Raw genomic sequence first — 19,247 nt, forward strand, 5'->3', positions numbered from 1 at the left:
AACTCAAAATTTTGCCAAGTGTCAAAATTGAAATTCTGGCATTTGGGTTTTGTTCATCTTCATCCCAAAGCTATGTTTGGATGTTTTCCCTTGAATTTCTCTATCATATTAGTAATTTTAGCAGCATCTCAAAGATCTAAGGCCTCATACTTGTCCTTTACCTTTTGTCTGTAGTTGTCCACCTTGATTGAAGTCTCTGCAAAATATCTGATTTTGGTGTCCAATTCTAATAGTGCTTCCTCTGTCTTGAAGGCTTGTTTGATGTCTTCATCATTGGATTCTTCCTCTAAAGTCTTCTTGAAATTATGCACTACTACCTCAACTAGCAATAGCTTCTCTCATTCTTCATCTTCAAAGATGTCCAAGCATGCATTACTGTACAATTTTTTTGCTTCCAAAATTTGCTCTCGGGCTTGGTCCTTGAGCCTATGTATCTCATCATGCAATGTTTCTATCACTTTATTCCCATATTCTATCTTCTCTATCTAATCATCTATCATGTCTAGCTCTTCTCTAGTATATACATCAATTAGAGTGAAGTACCTTTGGCCCTTTCTGGCTTGTAGAGTTTGCAAATTTTTACTCCATGCCCATACCTCATCCATAATACTAAAGTCCTACCTCAAAATTGCCACAATCTTATCAAAATTCTCTTGCATAGCATGCAACAACTTCAAACTTCCTATTATTATAGTGACACCTTTATCCTCAAGGCTATCTTGCCATTTTTGACAAGCTTTCAAAAATGGATTGAATTGTACACCTTCCCCTTCTCTAAGAATGGTATTTAGAGTCTCCTTGGGGCATTCAGGATCAAGAAGACCAACAAGTTTGGGTAGATATCCCTTTAGGATCTCAACTTTCCTTTAAAGTGTTCTGATCTCAATCTCATCCTATTCCATGTGCTTGAGAATGTCTTTGACTCCCCTAGTCATCATTTGTCGAGTTGTATCCTGTGTAGGCTTTTCCAACATAATATCTTTCACTTCATAGTCCTCAAGACTAAAAAATTCTACATCTATACCTTTAGTGGGGTGAGCCACTTGTGTAAATAAGACTTAGTTCCGTATGGTAGTGACAAATGCAAATGGCATTGCACTATCTAATGGAGACTCAGGCTTGTTCAAGATCTCTACAATATCACAAATGTCATCCTCTAAAGCATGGAACTAATGCTTGGCACTTCTTATTATTTCTTTCCAAAACCATCTTGGGATGCATCTCTCTAAAACTTCAGCTCTAGATGATGAAGGGGTGTGTTCAACTACCTCCTTCCCTTTATTACTCTTGTTTAGAGTCTCCTACTATAAGGACTCTTCTTCTCTAGTTTTGGTCTCTATAGTTCGTGTAGTTTGATCCTCAACATCATGAGAAGATTGTTGCACATATTCTACTATTTGTACCACTTTTTATGCCTCATCAGTAACCCTTGGTTCTAGTTTCTCTTGTGACAATGGTTCCTTTTGAACATGTTCCTCTTTTGAACTTGGAGATGGGGAGTTACTAAACCCTTTTCTACCATCATGACCTATGGTGGAGGAGTGAGATCAGGACCCTATGTCTCTAGTTCATCCTAACCTTGATCCTCTTTTGTCTCTTCGAAACTACAGGAGAAATAGACTTTTCTTGCACAAGAGGAATAGAGGTCTCTAGAATTTATCCCCCTTCAGGTTGACTTGGAAAAATAGGAGGCAACTAAAGTTCAACTTGAATTTGGGTAGCTCCACCATCCTGGGGATCTTGTGGACTTGGTTCTTATTGCTGGGAAGAGACTTGTTCTACAACATGCTCTGTCTAAATCCTCTAAGGAGAGGCTCTCTTCCTCTTTCCCTTTCTCTCTGAAGGGTGATAATATCCCACTGGGTGATCAAGTTGGTAGACTATTTTAGGCCTGATAGGAGATTGGAGTCCAAAGGTAGGAATAGTGACTTTTCTCCCTTCACCCCTTTCTGGGTGAGCATGTGCATGGAAGATCACTGTATCCAAAACTAGATTGAGTGGAAAAGGCTTCTTAATCCAACTCTTTGTCATTTGAATGACATGTCTCACTTGATGATTGATATCATCTCCTTCCTCTCTATCAACTTGTACATTCAGAATGGTTCTTTCTCCAACTTTATTTGTATTGAATAGGGGATCCAATAGTTCCTTGGAGTCCTGTGGCTTTATCTCATCAGGGATGGTCAAATGGAGAGCCTTTTCTACTAGATACAAAGTCATCCTACAAACATCATATTCATTTGTGACATTCATCCAATGATCATCAATGGCATCCTCATGATAGAAATCCTTTCTTGCCAGGTTTTCCACTTTGCCCACATTGTCAAAATATGGCCGAGGAGAGTTGCACTCTTCAAGAGGATAGTTCTCCCATTCCCACTCAAATGTTAGAATATCTTATTTTCTCTTCACATGATATTCTCCTATGACCAATGGCCAATCCCAAAAAATTCTCCATTGTCTTTTGATGCTCTCATAAGTTGACTCAATCTATCGGGATATTTCCATTAGGACCAACTTGTCTCTTGGGTATCTCGAGAGTTTCTTCAAATTGATAGATGCACCACTTGCTCAAATATATGTGAATGTCTTAAACTTGATGAAATATGCTCCAAGAGCTATGATCTGTGCCTTGGCTTCATCAGATAACCTCTTTCCATAGTCCCCATGAATCAAATGATCGCAAAGATGAAGGCATCATTCATAATTCTATACTCCTTACTCTATGCTGAGAGCTTCTTCTTCACTAACCAAGGATATACTATGTATGTCCAAACATTGGGGTCCTACATACTGCCTTTCTTGTATAACCTGAGATAGTTCATTGCCCTTGTTGTAAGTAGGTACACCACATAAGAAGTCATATAGAACTTCTTCTTGTCCTTTACTATCCTCAACTACTCACATAAATTTTCACCAAGTGTGGTGGCCCAATCTAGTGGTATCTTTGCATGCCTAATGGTCTCAATGAAGTTGACCATGAATGGAATGAGATAAACTTTTGTAGGTAAGCCCATTACTTTTCTCAAGAGAATGATAGAGTATCCAATGTCATCTTTCATGTATCCCCAAGTCATATCCACTTTGTTGATTGTCTTTTCCTGAGGTGGCTTCTCAATGAAGTACAAGGAATGTATAATATCAATGGCCTCTTCGTGATGATCTTTATACCATCTTTTAGTTGCTTCATAGGAGATTCAGATGAACTAATTGTCTCTGGGAAGATGGAAGACCCTATTGATGTTATCAGGTCATAGATCTAAGACCACTTCTTTGGTGACGCTCTTAACCACCCTTTCATCAGGAATGAAGTGCCAAGACAAAGTCATGACCAATTCAGTTGATTGTACTAACATAGGATGTAATGCTACACTCACTATTCTAGAATAGATTAGTGTGGACCTTAGGTTTGACCTTTTTGTCAGACTATTACAAACTCTCAGGAATTCTTCCAAGTCCGTGTGTCTGAGGTCAGTGTCTTTGATCTCAGCATAATCATCATGTAACCTCAACTTTGGGGGTATTCCTTGAAACTTGAAAACAACTAGTTTCACTCCTACTCTAGATGTAGATTCCATGCAATTATGTTGTCTGCATATCATGAGAAAAGAAGACATCATCAGTCACATGATAAAATGAAAAAAAATCCCCTTTGGGGACTTATTCATTTCTAACTAAAAAATAATAATAATTTATTCCTCCTTTTTTATTTATTTATTTTAATTTTATAATTTATTTTTATTTTAAAAGCTTTATGCCAAAAAATAAAAAATTAAAAAAAGCTAAATGGAGGGCACCGCACAACCTTGGGTACTAAAGTGTGGGTGCACCACAGACAACACCACGTGGGTGCAAGCAATACACATAGGTGTGAACATGGGCACGCCACACCAAGCACCACCATGTAGGTGCCATAAAGGGTGCCATGTAGGCATCACACCGAGTACGCCACAAAGGTGCCACAAAGGGCACTACACAGGTGCATGTGTGAGCACACTACCATGCAGGTGTAGTGCAGACGCCCATGAGGGTGCTTGCTAAAAGAAAGAGAGGGGGGGAAGCCCACCTTTCCATCCTCCAAACACTTTGAAACAAAAAAAAATGAATATGGAAAAGAGGGGAGGGAGGGTTTTATAGCCTCTCCTTCCTCACACAAAAGACAATGCACATTGCACCTCGGTGCACGTGCAGGTGAGAGGAGGGGATTTTATTTTTATTTATTTTTAAAACTTGCATCTCCATTTTTTTAATGTTTTAATGTTTTTGACTTTTCTATTTTTTTTGCAATTTTCTCAATTTTTTGATTTTTTTGTGTTTTTGAACTTTTCGACTCTATGACTCAAATGTTTAAGAAAATTTTCTTCTTCCAACTCTTGAACTATGAGTCTCGAATTTGAAAAAAGTAGGGGGTCCCCATTCCTAGTGAGGAATGAGGTGTGTGTTGTGGATTCTACAACACTCCACTCGAGTTTAGGGTTTCAGTGATTGCAGGAGTGAGCTTGAAGTCTAGTGCCTTCCATTCTACACCACGAACTAGCATATTTGAACCTCACTTTGCCTTGCTATTGCTAGATGCCATATTCCTTTGGTATGGTTTGAGAGAATTCAAAGGTTTTGACAAAAATTCATTAAAATTTCTTGAATGCTCTTGAAGATCACATTGCACAATAGCCCCTAAATTTTCACAGTGAAAATGACTTTGATTTCATTCCTTTTATCAAATTTCATCCTAAATGCTTGGTACGAATGTTAGATCAAATTGACAGATTGCCATCCACTTCATTTTATTGAACACTTAGTAAATTCTTCATGACTTGATAATCATACGCATCTTAATTACTCTTGATCTTTCTTGGTAGAGTTTGTAACCCATCATTGCTCAGTAAGATAGTAACTTGATCTTGCTTGATGATAACTTTCATTTGTTACTCGGTGATCCCTTTTGCATCTTGAATTCTAGTTTGTATCTTTCATCCTAGTAACTAAATTGATATCTAATGTTTCATTTAGTATCACAATTCTAGCACTCCTTTGAGAGATCAAGTAGAAATGGTGGAGTCAATTCTTGAGTGACTTGTTCATCATCACTTGGATTTGCATTCTCAGTAGCCTTTGGAACCCATTGTTGTCTCATCTATTTTCTAATGTTATCAGCCTTTTCCTTCTTTTCATCTTCAACTCTTTCAATATTCATGTTGTTCTTTGCAAGATGACCAAGTTTAGTACAAATGAAATATCTTTTAGTGGTATCTCTTTTCCTCAAATGATGCTTTACACAATTCATTCTAATGTGTCCAAATTCTCCATAGTAATGACATTTGCACTAGGTGTTGTAGTCCCAACTAAATATAGCTTTTACAATATATTCTACTGGATTCAATATCTTGGTTTTGCATTCTAATGACTTGTGTTCATATTTCTTACATTTGTGACATTTTCCTTCAAATCTTGGTTTTTCTTTACATTGATTAACCTTATGACCATGCTGATTTCAATTATAGCACTTTCCATTGAATTTTTCCTTTCCATTGCTCCAACATTTTTTGATGTATGACTTATCTTACTATGGTGATTGCGAGTAGGTCTTTGATTATTTTGAGCTCCTTGCTTGGATGTTACATTCTTTTGTATATCTAATTCCTACTTTTCCTTTTTGTCTATAGAGATTTTACTCATTCAAGTGATTCATGTCTACTTGGGATTTCATCATTCTTTCATTGGTTTTCCTTTTAGAGTTTAGATCATTCTACAATCTCTCATTTTCTAACCTTAGATGTAAGATTTCTTCATTTTCATTGGTGAGTTGATTTATGAAGTCATCTTATTGAAGGGATAAATGTTGAATCTCATTGTCTTTTCCTTTTGTTTGTTCTTTTATCTTGTTTTTTCTCTTCCATAACTTTACATAGTCTTACTGACTAAATTTCTTGTTCTCTTCTTAGTTTTCTTACTTCTTCTTGTAGTGAACCATTCTTTTCTAGGAGTTCCTTGATTACTTCATTGGCTTCATCTGGGCTACTTGAATGAAGGTTTTCAATTCTTTCTTTAATCTTGAGAGGATAATTCATTTGAATTGCAAGATCTTTGCTTCTTTTTATGGATTGAGAGAGTTGATCCTTTGCTTTGTTGAGTTGGGCAATAGCCATTTCTAAATCTAGCTTCTCATTGTCAATAGCCTTGTTAAGTATGAATATTTCCATGACCTTTGATCTTTGATCAAGTTGTTAGACTTTTCTTTGAGAACCATAATGCTCTGATACCAATTGTTGGAAATATTATGACAAGATAAGTTACTGAGAGGGGAGGGGTGAATCAATAACTTCTAAAACCTTCATCCCAATTAGCAATTAATTGTTTATATGAATTTTGATCTAACTTCATGTATAAGAAACTAAAAACATGAAAGCATACATAACACTTTGACACATAGATTTGGTGACCCAGAAACCTTCCAAATAGATATTAAAACTAGGGTGGGGATGATACCCAAAAGATTTAGTACTGTAGTATAAAGTTGGTTGGTTAAGGCTTACATTGATCACTTTGGATGATCTACTCTATTAGGAGAAATAAGGACTACTAGGTCCACCTTGCAAAAGGATTTACAAACATACAATGAAGTATACACTAGGTAAAGAGATTTACATAAGACTATTAGGTCTACCTTGTTAAAGGATTTGACTGATCCCCCTATTAGGATGAAGCAGTAGTTGATCTCTGATCTACAACTTGGTTTGCTAAATGAGATTCTTTTGAGTGTATAAATCACCTTGCTATGATAGATGAATCTCTACTTCTCCTTATATTGTTGTAGCCTTTGTAATTTCCACTGCTATTATTTTATGATGATTGCATTACTTCCCTTTTTCATCCATACATATATTGGATGTGATACAATACATTAAATATATATCAATCCAATTACACAATTACAAAGTCAGCCATAGTACAAGTTTTCACAAAATATTACAGTCGGCGAAAGTGTAGAAAAATGGGCTTTGAAGACTGACTCAGTGAGGTTTTGATACTCAAAATCCACTATCATTGCTTGACATCATCATGCACTTGGTAGAAATAGAAGCTCGATCAATGCTGCTCACTTCCAAGAAGTCTTGAACTTGGTCTACACTGGTGACTCAATGAATATTGTGAAACTCATCATATAAATTGAATCACTTGGTTACCACTGCATAGCTGGGTAAACACTATCACCTTGAGCTTGGTATAAATTTAGTCACTTTGTTAACACTAAGTAGCTCAATTAACACTAGACTCACATCACATCAACTATGAACTCGACAAACACTACACAACTCAGTTTGCATTGGTAAACTTGGCATACACTAAAATGCTCAGTTTACATTGCTAAATTTCAACTCTATAGTAACTACTTGGTTCAAAATCAAATTTTTCCATAGGACTTGGTAGCAACTATAGGACTTGATAGCAACTAAAATTCTTGGTTAGCACTATTAACTATATAATAAGCTCGGTATGAACTCACAATCTAAATAAGTGTATGTCACTAAGAACAAACTTGACTATTATGTCAACAATGATGATATTTCATTTTGAAATAATACATTACATATTATTATGTGATCATACTAACACAAAAGTTGTTAGATCTCTTCTTTACTCTCCATTTTTTCCATGTGCTCATTTCCCTTGATTTTTCCTTTCTTGGGGTAATTTCATAGTGGAAAATTTTTATATGGATGCATGTAAACCCCATTAAGGCCATTTCTCCTATTAAGGCATTTTTAATAGCTTTAATATGCGTGTATACACTTTGCTCACATTTTTCATACATACACACACAATTTACACTTAGATCACTTATGAACATATAATCCTTAAGGATTTACCTCCATAGATTTCAATCCCTTTCATATGTATAATCCCTAAGGAGAAATCTCTCTTTTTTGGATCCCTTTTCAAAACACAATCCTTAAGTGTAGACCTTAGATGGATTAAATAAAATGGTACAGAAACTCTTCTACAACTTTCAATTCCATATTTTGAGGTTCTTTCTTTATTTTATATATTCACTATAAATATACAATATTACTTGAACCAAATAATCACACCCCTATCTCTTTCTTCTTATCTCTATTTTTTTCACAGTGATGTCTCTCTTATCTTAGTATTGGATTTGATGAGGACTTTAGTCTCTCAAGGGCTTGATGTTTCCTTATATCCTTAGCTTTGATGATAACATCTTATGTCACTTTACTATGAGCATGAGATTGCCTCATACTCCCATTAAAGTGATAGATAAATGTATAGTCCTAAAAAGTTGTCTTTAGGAAAAATTGGGTCCCATTTTAGATTTCTTGCTTATTTTGGATGCATTTCTCCTTGATTTTCCATTTTTTCTCGAAACTCTAAATGCTTATTAAGTCCTACAATTTTTAACTTGAAATTAACCCTTTTGGTTAGAGTTCAAACTGCCTTAAAACCTATATCAATATAGGTTGAACCACTTTCAGCCTATTCCTTGAGGCTTTTAATATGACTTTGGTGGGTTTTAGGCTAGATGCAAAGTATATTCATTTTACCAACTAGTTAGGTCAACCTTTGCAAATTTGGACTCCAAAACCACTAAAAAAGATACATCTCCTCCTAATTTTCACATCCATCAATTAATAGGCATCCTTTCTCAAGAATCCAAGTACATGATACATTCAAGATATTTTTTCATGAATTCTAGCAAGAAAACAAGGATTTGGTTCCAATATTTGAAGGCTTATATCCATCCAATATTTACAAGTCCTTTCTTCATCCATTCCTAGGATGACCTTTTATTGACAATGTGATTTTTTCTCACATGATGGATTAGTAGAAGAATTTGCAACTGAGAAAGATGATACACATTCCATTCTTCTTTCATCTTGCTCTTTATTAATCTTATTGAGAATACATAGATACATGATCTATGATTTGGTTAAATATTGATGTATTTCATTTTTGAAGACACCAAACATTATAAATTTTAATACAAATTCAATAAAGTATACATATTTATAGATATAGAAAACTCAAATTCATCCTTAAGTGTTTGACAAGAAAGGTAACACTTGCATTTATCATATTTTACATGATTTAATCATTCATTTAAAGTTTAATTCCCATACAAGGGCTTGACCAAGGAAAATCCCCCTTTCTCCAAAAAATTCCTCCTTCTCTTTTGTGTAGGTACAAATTCATGAAATTTAGATTCAAACTTATTCATTTGGAATAACAATATTAGTCAATATTCTTCCCATACAAGGGCTTGACCAAGGAAAGTCCCCTTTTCTCCTAACAATCCCCCCTTCTCTTTTGTGTAGGTACAAATTCATGAAATTTTAGATCTAGAAGAACAATATTACTCATTGATGTATTTCATTTTTTGAAGACATCAGATATTCTACATTTCAATACAAATTCAACAAAGTATATGTATTTATAGATATAGAAAACTCAAATCCATCCTCAAGGGTTTGACAAGAAAGGTAACACTTACATTTATCATATTTCACATGATTTAATTATTTCATTTAAAGTTTAATTCCCATACAAGGGCTTGACCAAGGAAAGTCATATTTTCTCCTAATGATTCCCCCTTCTCTTATGTGTAGGTACAAATTCATGAAATTTTAGATTCAAAATTATAGATCCAAAAGAACATAAATAGTCATTGTCTTGCAATCTTCATATCCAACCCTCCTAGGTTTAGGGTTAACTATGTTTGACCTATTCCTAAAACACTCAAATTTTGGCAATAAAATGTTCCAGCTTCAAGTTTATGGATCCTATTTTATTTCTAGTTTTAGTACAATTTGATAAGGTTTCTATAGTTATGAGTTTTCTTCCAATACCAGCCCTCAAGTTGAACACATCTTCATCCTCTTTATTTTATAGAACTTAATTTGGTACAATATATTTGATATCTTATTTTCCATTATTAAACGAGTGTTTTATTTCCTTTACTTACATATGTATTATACTTATATCTATCTATATATTTCTTCCCATGTATGGAATAGAAAGTATTCCATAAATAACATCTATTTTAGGTCTAGATCTTTCATTAGCAACCTTATATCTACTTGGCTTGTGCTAATTAGATTCTTTTCAATCTAATCTAATTGTTTTTTTATAGTTTTTATCCAATAATCATGTTTACAAGCTTAATCAACATTCTTAGGTTCAACTCGACAAATTAAACATAGTTCTCTATGTTCCTTGTTCTTTTTCATAACCCCTTTGTCCTTACTCCCAATGTCTAGTTTGGAAAGGTGATTCTTTACCACATTTCTATTGAGTGTCATTTGTTCAATTTTTATTTCTTCTCTAGTTTCCAATATAGGTTCTTCTCTCTTTTCCTCTCTTTGTAATTCAATATGAAAATAAGTGTTAGTTTCATGTAATAGATCCTACTCGATATTCAAATTGTTAGTTCTTTGATTAGTTTCCTCATTAGAATTATAATCAAGTATCCTTTCTTGAATTCTAAAATGTTCATCAAATCTCATATTAACACTCTCAAAAATAGTATTTTATCTTTGATTAAAACATCTATATGATTTTGTTTTCAATGAATATGCAAGAAACATTGCTTCATCACTTCCAAAATTAGACTTTCCAATATCATCATCTCTCTTAATATAGAATTTAATTCCAAAAATTCTAAAGTACTTTACAGTAGGTGCATGTCCAAACCAAAGTTCATAAGGGGTCTTACCAATGCCTTGTCTGATCTACATTATACTCATAGGATATACTACTATATTTACTACTTCTCTCCAAAATATACATGATACATTATTTTGTAACTATTGAAAATATAAGAGGAGTAATTGAGAGGGGATGGGTGATTAAGTTACCACAAAAATAAATCATAGATCCCTTAGATGTCAATATAAATCAAAACTAAACTTTATTGAAACTTGGTAAACACACAAGAAAATATTATAACTCAATAAATACTAAAATAGCTCGACAAATACTTAACATAAAAATATTTAGATATTATCTATGATTGATATTACTTTGACTTATTTGCGAACACATAAAAGAAATATCATGAACACAAGATTTTTATGTGAGAATCCAATTTGGGAAAAAATACCAATTGTAACTAGTTACTGATTTTCACTCTTCTAAAGTGATCCCTATTAGGAGCCAACCTTGTTAAAGGTTACAAAACACACTATTAGGTGTGACCCTATTAGAGGATTTAATCAACCTATTAGGAGTGGCCTTGTTAGAGTTATTTAGACAATTCAATAGAAATTCCACCTTGTTAGAAGATTTACAAATAGTTATTAAGCCAACTATGTTAAGAGATTTAAATCACTACTACAATGGTTAGAGAGTAACAATGAGATGACCTAATTCCTGATGCAATTGAATTGCTAATTACAAATCTCAATTCTAGCTTGTATACTTGATCCTTCCTAATTGAATGTATCTTTGTATCTCAATAAGGATATTCTACTTATCCATCTAATTTGCTTCCACTAAGCATCATCAAATCTTCAATTATGTTCCACTTATTCTCCTTCATCGAATCCTTAACTTGACCTTATATTTATATCTTACACATTGTAAAGTTGTCTTGAATACAACTTAGAATAATTAATATTCATCTTCTCAATCGACTAGAACCAAAAAACAACTCAATTGAACTCAATATACCAAAATAAGAAAATCCTTTGTTAGTCGACCCTGCTTAGTAGATACTAACTCAAAGTGATTTTCTCATGTTAACCAAGTAAACTTGGTTAAAATTACATATTTGCAAAGTTAATTTGGTAACTAAGTGATCTCAATTAATATTGGTTCCATCCAACATTTCCTTCATTAAGTGAGTGAGCTTGGTTAACACTCAACTTCTGTAAACTTTCCTTTGTCACCCAAGTGAACTTGGTAGACACTGTCTTTTGAACTAGGCAAACTCTGGAATGCTCAATAGACTCAAGAAACTATCTTCAATGCCTAAGTGAGCTTGACATGCAATGACTAGCAATGATATGACATTTTATGTAGCATCAAATATAATATACAATCAATCAACTATTTCCAACAATCTCCCTCTTTGGCATTGATGGAAACACAACATGTCATAATGAAATTTATGAGGACAAATAAAGTAAGAAACATATCTTTAGTTTCATTTTGATTCTCATACATGAGAACTCCCTCTATCAATGTAAACTCCCTTTGCCTTCTACTTCATCCTCTATCAACAAACTTCTACCTTTGATATCTCCCTCTTTGTTATCTCTTGAAGTGATAATTTTTTTATGAGATATGACATCAAAATTCTCTCTCTTTGGCATCTCATGCAAAGACAATGTTCAATAAATATGTGTGTACCTCATGTACTGATTCATTTGCAATGTGCATTTGTCAATACTGCATCAACTATCTGGTCTTCAACATGCTTTGGTTGATGCATCACTAAACTTCTTTTAGTGAGCTTCAGATATGGATATAACCCCTAGCTTACCTTTTAGATACATAAATGCATCCTTGGGTAATGGCTTAGTGAATATGTTTGCAATTTGTTCTTTTGTATTTACATATTCCAATCTTACCTCTTTATATTGTAGAAATTCTCTCAAAAATGATATTTTATAGCAATGTGTTTTGTTTTGGTACGCATCACTAGATTCTTTGATATATTAATTGCATTATTGTTATTATAGTATATAATCACTAGATCCTTAATCTCTATCTCCATACCTACCAATAGTTGTTTGAACCAAACAATATTAGAACAATTGACTACTACTACCACATATTCTAGCTCTGCTATGGATTGAGAAATACAATTCTATTTCTTCCTTGTCCAAGATACTAGTCTTTTATCAAGAAAGAATTCTCCTCCACTGGTGCTCTTTCTATCATCAATAGTTCTTGCCCAATCAACATCTTGGAATACTTTCAAATCTAGATTGCCTCCTTTTTTAACCATAAATCATAGTCTTTAGTACCTTTTAGATATCTCATGATTGTTTTGATTTCCATAATGTGATTTTCTTTGGGATTTGCTGAGAATCTTTCCACCATACCAACTGCTAATGCAATATCAGGCTATGTATGCACTACATACTACAATTTTTCAATCATTGATCTATATGTGGTCTGATCTACCTCCTTGGAATTATTATTTTTGGAAATCTTATGTCTAGTAGACATAGGATTTCCAACTAGTCTTGAGTCTTCCATTCCAAATTTCTTTAGTATCTCCTTGATATATTTGGATTGACTAATGTAGATACCATCTTTCTTCTGCTGGATCTGCAATCCAACAAAGAATTTTAGCTCTCCAAACATAGACATCTCAAATTTATTACTCATTTCTTCTAAAAATTTCTTGCACAAGTCATCATTTCCTATAAATAAAGTTTCATCCACATATATTTTTGCCAACACAATCTTCTTGTCTAGTCCTTCTTTGATGTTGACACAAGGAAGGATAGGGAAAAATAGGGCCAATGGCACACCCAACTCTCTAAACCACCCTACAAGAGTTAACACAATGGAAGAAAACACAAGGAAAAACAACCAAAGGAGGAAGAGTGAAATACTTTTATTGATTCATCAAAATATCTTCATACATGCCCATCTATAAGGCCTTCTAGGTTATGACCAAATACAAATACATTCACATTCAAAGATCCAAAAACAAATTCGCAGTTTCCAATTCTACTCTGCAATCCTTTCTCCAACTCCCTAATCTACCTAGTTCTAAGCCTCAACACTTAATATATACTTTCCAAATGGCTTACAAATCATTCTAGAATATGGAGAAGCCACAAGTCAGCTCCCAACAAATATTAAATGAAAATAAATTAAAATTAAATACACAAGTCGGCTTGCATCACCAATTATCTGTCCTAAAATCAATGTCCAAGAAAAATCATGATATTTCCTAGCTTTGATTGACTTAGAACTAGTGCTTTGAATTGTGGGTAGATATCTATGTCCTCTACAAGCCCTTAAGTGCACAAGGTTTGATTCATTAATGAAAAATGTGCATCCACTCTAAAAGTTGAGCACAAAAAATTGTCACATAGAACTGCTAGAAATTGATGTTCTAGGAGAATTGCCATTTCTAACAAAATATAAGGAGTTAGAACTTGTAATATAGAAGATATATATTAATCTAGTCCCTCTTGAATCCATAAAGTGAACAACCCTTCATTCATTTTGAAAAATTATTTACATAATCTGCAATAGGCACTCAAAAAACACAAAAATATAGCTTCAACAGAACCCAGTTTCAGTAGTAAGGTAAAAACACAAAACATACAAGATAGCAGTGCAACCTAGGATGCTCTTGCATCAAAAAAATAGTGTTGGAAGAAATTATTCTCCTAAATCATTGAGATGTCACAACCTGAGTTGAATCCAACTCATATTGAGAAATCCATGAAGCTACTTCCATAGGTCTGTTCTTCCACTTCACCAGATATTCATAATAATCATTTCCTCTTGTGCTCTTACCAATTCTCTAATCTTATACCTGTTCAACTTCTTCAATCCAATTCTTAGGATAGTCCTTTGATATAGTAACTTCATCATCTAATTCATGATACTTATATAAATCAACAACATTAAATATAGGAGATATATCCATGTCATTAGGTAACTCAACTTCATAAGCATTTCCACTATCAAATTTCTTTAAAATCTTACAAGGTCCAAACTTCTTCATCTTTAGCTTACTATATGTTCCAACTAGAAATCTTTCTTTCTTTAGATGAACCATCACCTCATCACTAACTTGAAAATTATGATGTCTTATAGATTGATCAACATTCTCCTTATACTTCTGATTACTTTCTTCTATCCTCAACTTCACTTCCTTATGTAAAGACTCCATATAATCAACAAATTCTTCTCCTACAACACTTCTCTTTTCTTTACTAGCAATATCCCTCAAATTTGATACTCCTCTAGGTTTCATTCTAGTAACAATATCAAAAGGTGTTTTCCATGTACTCCTATTCATAGAATTATTATATGCAAATTTAGCTTGTGCCAATACCATTTCTCAATTACTTGGCTTATTCCCAACTAAACATCTTAGCAAATTACCCAAGCTTCTATTCACCACCTCTATCTATCCATCTATTTGTGGATGAAATGTAGAACTAAACTTCAATTCAGTACACATCTTCTTCCACAAAGTCTTCCAAAAATAACCAACATACTTACTGTCTCTATTAGAAACAATACTTCTTGGTAATCCATGCAATCTCACAATCTCTTTGAAGGAAAGTTTAGCAACATGCTCAACATCTGATGTCTTTTTACATGGTATGAAATGAACCATCTTAGAAAATCTATCTAGCACAACAAATATAGAATCATACTCCTTCACTGTCTTAGATAATCCAAGAACAAAATGCATACTCATGTCACTTCAAGGTTTCTCAAGAATAGTAATAGGTGTATACAAACCATTATTTTGACTCACTCCTTTTGAAACTTGACAAAATTCAAAACTCTTTACAAATTTTTGAACATCCTTATACATTTGTGACCAATAATACTTCTCTTTCAACAAACTCAATGTCTTATCAATTCCAAAATGTTAAGGTAATCCACCACTATGTTTTTCCTTAATCAAATTTAGCCTCATAGAACTTCTAGGAATACACAACTAAATACCTTTGAACAACATACCTTCTTGAATAAAATATGCATCATACTTACTTATGTGATCTATTAGATTTGGTGCTCTTCACTCTCTCCACGCCCCAAAAAAATTAAGATCAGTATCATACAACTCTTTCATTTTGTCAAAACCAAGAACTTCAATCTTCATTTTAATCAAATAAGAATGTCTTATACTCAATGCATCAGCAACTCTATTATTAACTCCACTCTTGTGGTTAATTACAAATGTAATACTTTGCAAATGCTCAACCCACTTCATATGTCTTTGATTCAATTTATGTTGACTTCCCAAGTACTGTAAATCCTTATGATTAGTATAGAACACAAACTCCTTAGGAATCAAATAATGTCTCCACTTTTTCAAAGCTTTAAAAATAGCATAAAACTCTTGGTCATACACAAAATACTTCTTTTTAGCATCATTCAACTTCAAACTAAAGAAAGCAACAGGTTTACCTTTTTGACTTAATATAGCTCTAATTGCATTACCACTTGCAGTACATTCAACTCAAAATAATTTCTTGAAATCAAGCAAAGTCAATACAGATAATTCAACAATATTTTGTTTCAAAGTCTCAAAACTCTTATCATCTCCATGTATCTCCCCTCATTATCTTAGTCATAAAATTACAAACAAAACTGAAATTCTTTATAAATTTTCTGTAAAAAGTAGCCAAACCATGAAATGATCTTACCTCACCCATATTTTTAGGTGTAGGCCACTCCAAAATTGCTTTAGCCTTCTCAAGATCCATCTTCAAATCATTAGTTGAAATCACAAATCCCAAATACATAATCTCTTTTTGCATAAAAGAACACTTTTTCAGATTAATCAGCAACTTTTTCTCTTTCAACCTCTGCAATACTTGTCTAATATGCTGAAGATGTTCTTCCTTAGTCTTACTGAATATCAAAATGTTATCCACATAAACAATTACAAACTTACCCAAGCATCTTTTTAGAACTTCATTCATCAACCTCATGAAAGTACTAGGTGCATTAGTCAAATCAAAAGGCATGACCAACCATTCATACAAACCATCTTTTGTCTTGAAAGTAATTTTCTATTCATTACCTTCTCTAATTCTGATATGATGAATACTTTTCTCCACTCAAACAATCCACTATGGCATCCATTCTTGGCATAGGAAACTTATATTTCATTGTGATCTTGTTAATAGCTCTTGAATTAGTACACACTCTCCATTTTCCATTATGTTTAGGTGCTAATACAATAGGTACAACACATGGACTCAAACTTTCTCTAATCATACCTTTCTACAATAACTCATGCACTTGTTTATTAAGCTCTTCATTTTCTATAGGTGTCAGTCTATATGGTGCTTTGTTTGGCAAACTAGCTTCAGGAATTAGATCCATGCAATGACTTATACTTTTTACTAGAGGTAAACCATCAAGAATATCATCAATAACAATATCTTTATACTCATTCAATAATTCTACAATTTTTGCTGCAATGTTATTACCAACTTCTGCTGCTTGGTCATTAAGTTACCAACACTCAATCCTCTAGAAACTATAGTAAAACAAACTTGATTCTTCTTTACTTCCTTTTCAAATTTCTTTCCATTAACCATGCAAACTTTTATTTTAGTACAACTGACCTCATCTAGACTCTCAATCAAAGGCAATAATGTTTGTTTCTTTTGATTTACCCAAAGCGTATATTGAATCAATCTTCCATCATGCATAATGTATCTATCATATTGCCAAGGTCTATAGAACAAAATATGACAACAATCCATGGGCATAATATCACACAAAACTTCATCAAAGTAATGTCCAATTTTGAACTTGACAAGGCATTGCTCACTTACCAATATCTTATGCTCATCTTTAATCCATGAAACATGATAAAGTTTGAGATGTTTTAGCATCTACAACTAAAACTTAGTAACCAACTCTTTTGATGCCAAATTTGTTGAACTCCCACTGTCAATGATCACTTTGTAGAATTTTCCATTCATCTTACATCTAATCTTGAAATGACTTCTTCTAAGAATAGGTTCCTCATCACTTCCCTTATTACATAAGGTTCTTCTCACCATCAAATTTTCTCTAGCCTTACATCCACTTGATGAACTCTCAATGTCATCTTGAATTGCAACATTTCTATTATTTTGCAAACTTTCAAAAGATCTATGTCCCTCTTTTCCACATCTGAAACAATTACCATGAAATACACCTCTAGAATAATTCTACCTCTTCCTTGGTAAGAATTAGTGCCTCCTTAGTAAGAATCACCACTTTTTCATTTGATCTTTCCTTTGTCATCATTCTTCCACTCAAATTTTCCTTTATCCTACACAAAACTTTTAGATCTGCCACCTTCACCATAAGATCTACCTCTGCCTCTCTGGAATCTACCACCTCTACCTCTTTGTCTTTGTTCATGCTTATTTGCTAAGATCTCCTTAGCTTTCAACTCATATCAGTATGTTTCTTCAATACTTTCCAACTTCACAAAACTTATTTCATCTTGAATTCCAAATCTCAATCCATTTATGTACCTTGGAATTTTCTCAACATCATCATCCACATGTTCAAATCTAATGTCCAATCTATAGAATTCCTCAGTATAGTCTTTCATAATCATGTCCTTTTGTTTCAAATTTTGTATCTTTCTCAAAAAGTGAACTTGGTAATCAACGGGAAGGAATTTGTTCTTTACTTTGTTCAACATCTTTTGCCAAGTTCTAATCTTCTTCTTTTCTCTCCTTTGTCTATTAGTTTGCAAATTGATGCAGAGCCCTCTTTATTTCTCTTCAAGGAATCTTAGTTAAACTCAAGGGATTCACAATAGGCTGGTACACCCTCAAGGAAACAAGAACATCTCAAAGATTACAACAAAGAACCCTGACATTATACACCGATAAAGACAACATCTTCACTCACACAATCAGATTGCTATGTCTGATTGCATTGTTCATAACTCTAGTTCTAAATATCTTATTGAAATTTTTTTTAGAGGAATTGTTCCAAATTATTAATTCTAAAAAATATCCAAATCTGAGACCAATCCAATAAGCAGATTATGAATTATGTACTCTGAACCAAGACCCATATTTTCTGTCATAAATCAGGAACAAAACTGGTAACCCTACCTAGGGCATCAGATATCTTCCTCAAAATAAATCTAAATGAAACAAAACAAATTCCATATTATCAATTCTTGAGTCTAGTTTTCAAATATGTAATCCATTCATTTTTCTCATTCATATATAAAGTTCCAAGCACAAATCAATGTCTGTAACTCCAATGAAAATTGTTAAAAAACAATTTTCACTCAAATGCCCATAACATTCACAAATCTATATAAAAATGATTCAAACCAGTTGGAAATGAAAGTTAGTTCACATATCTTTCCAATGAATATCATTAGAGATATTTATTCTCCAAAATATGTCCGTATCACATGCTGCAACATGACTATATTCAGCGAATCTCAAATCTGCAAACATCCACTTTCACCAAAATACCCATAACTTATTCATTTCTTCATAAAATTGAACCAAACCAAAAGCATGAGAAGAAGTATTCATAAT

This window comes from Cupressus sempervirens, chromosome 5 (assembly GCF_028749045.1).
Source record: "Cupressus sempervirens isolate cs-2001-9-10 chromosome 5, ASM2874904v1, whole genome shotgun sequence".
NCBI lineage: Eukaryota > Viridiplantae > Streptophyta > Pinopsida > Cupressales > Cupressaceae > Cupressus > Cupressus sempervirens.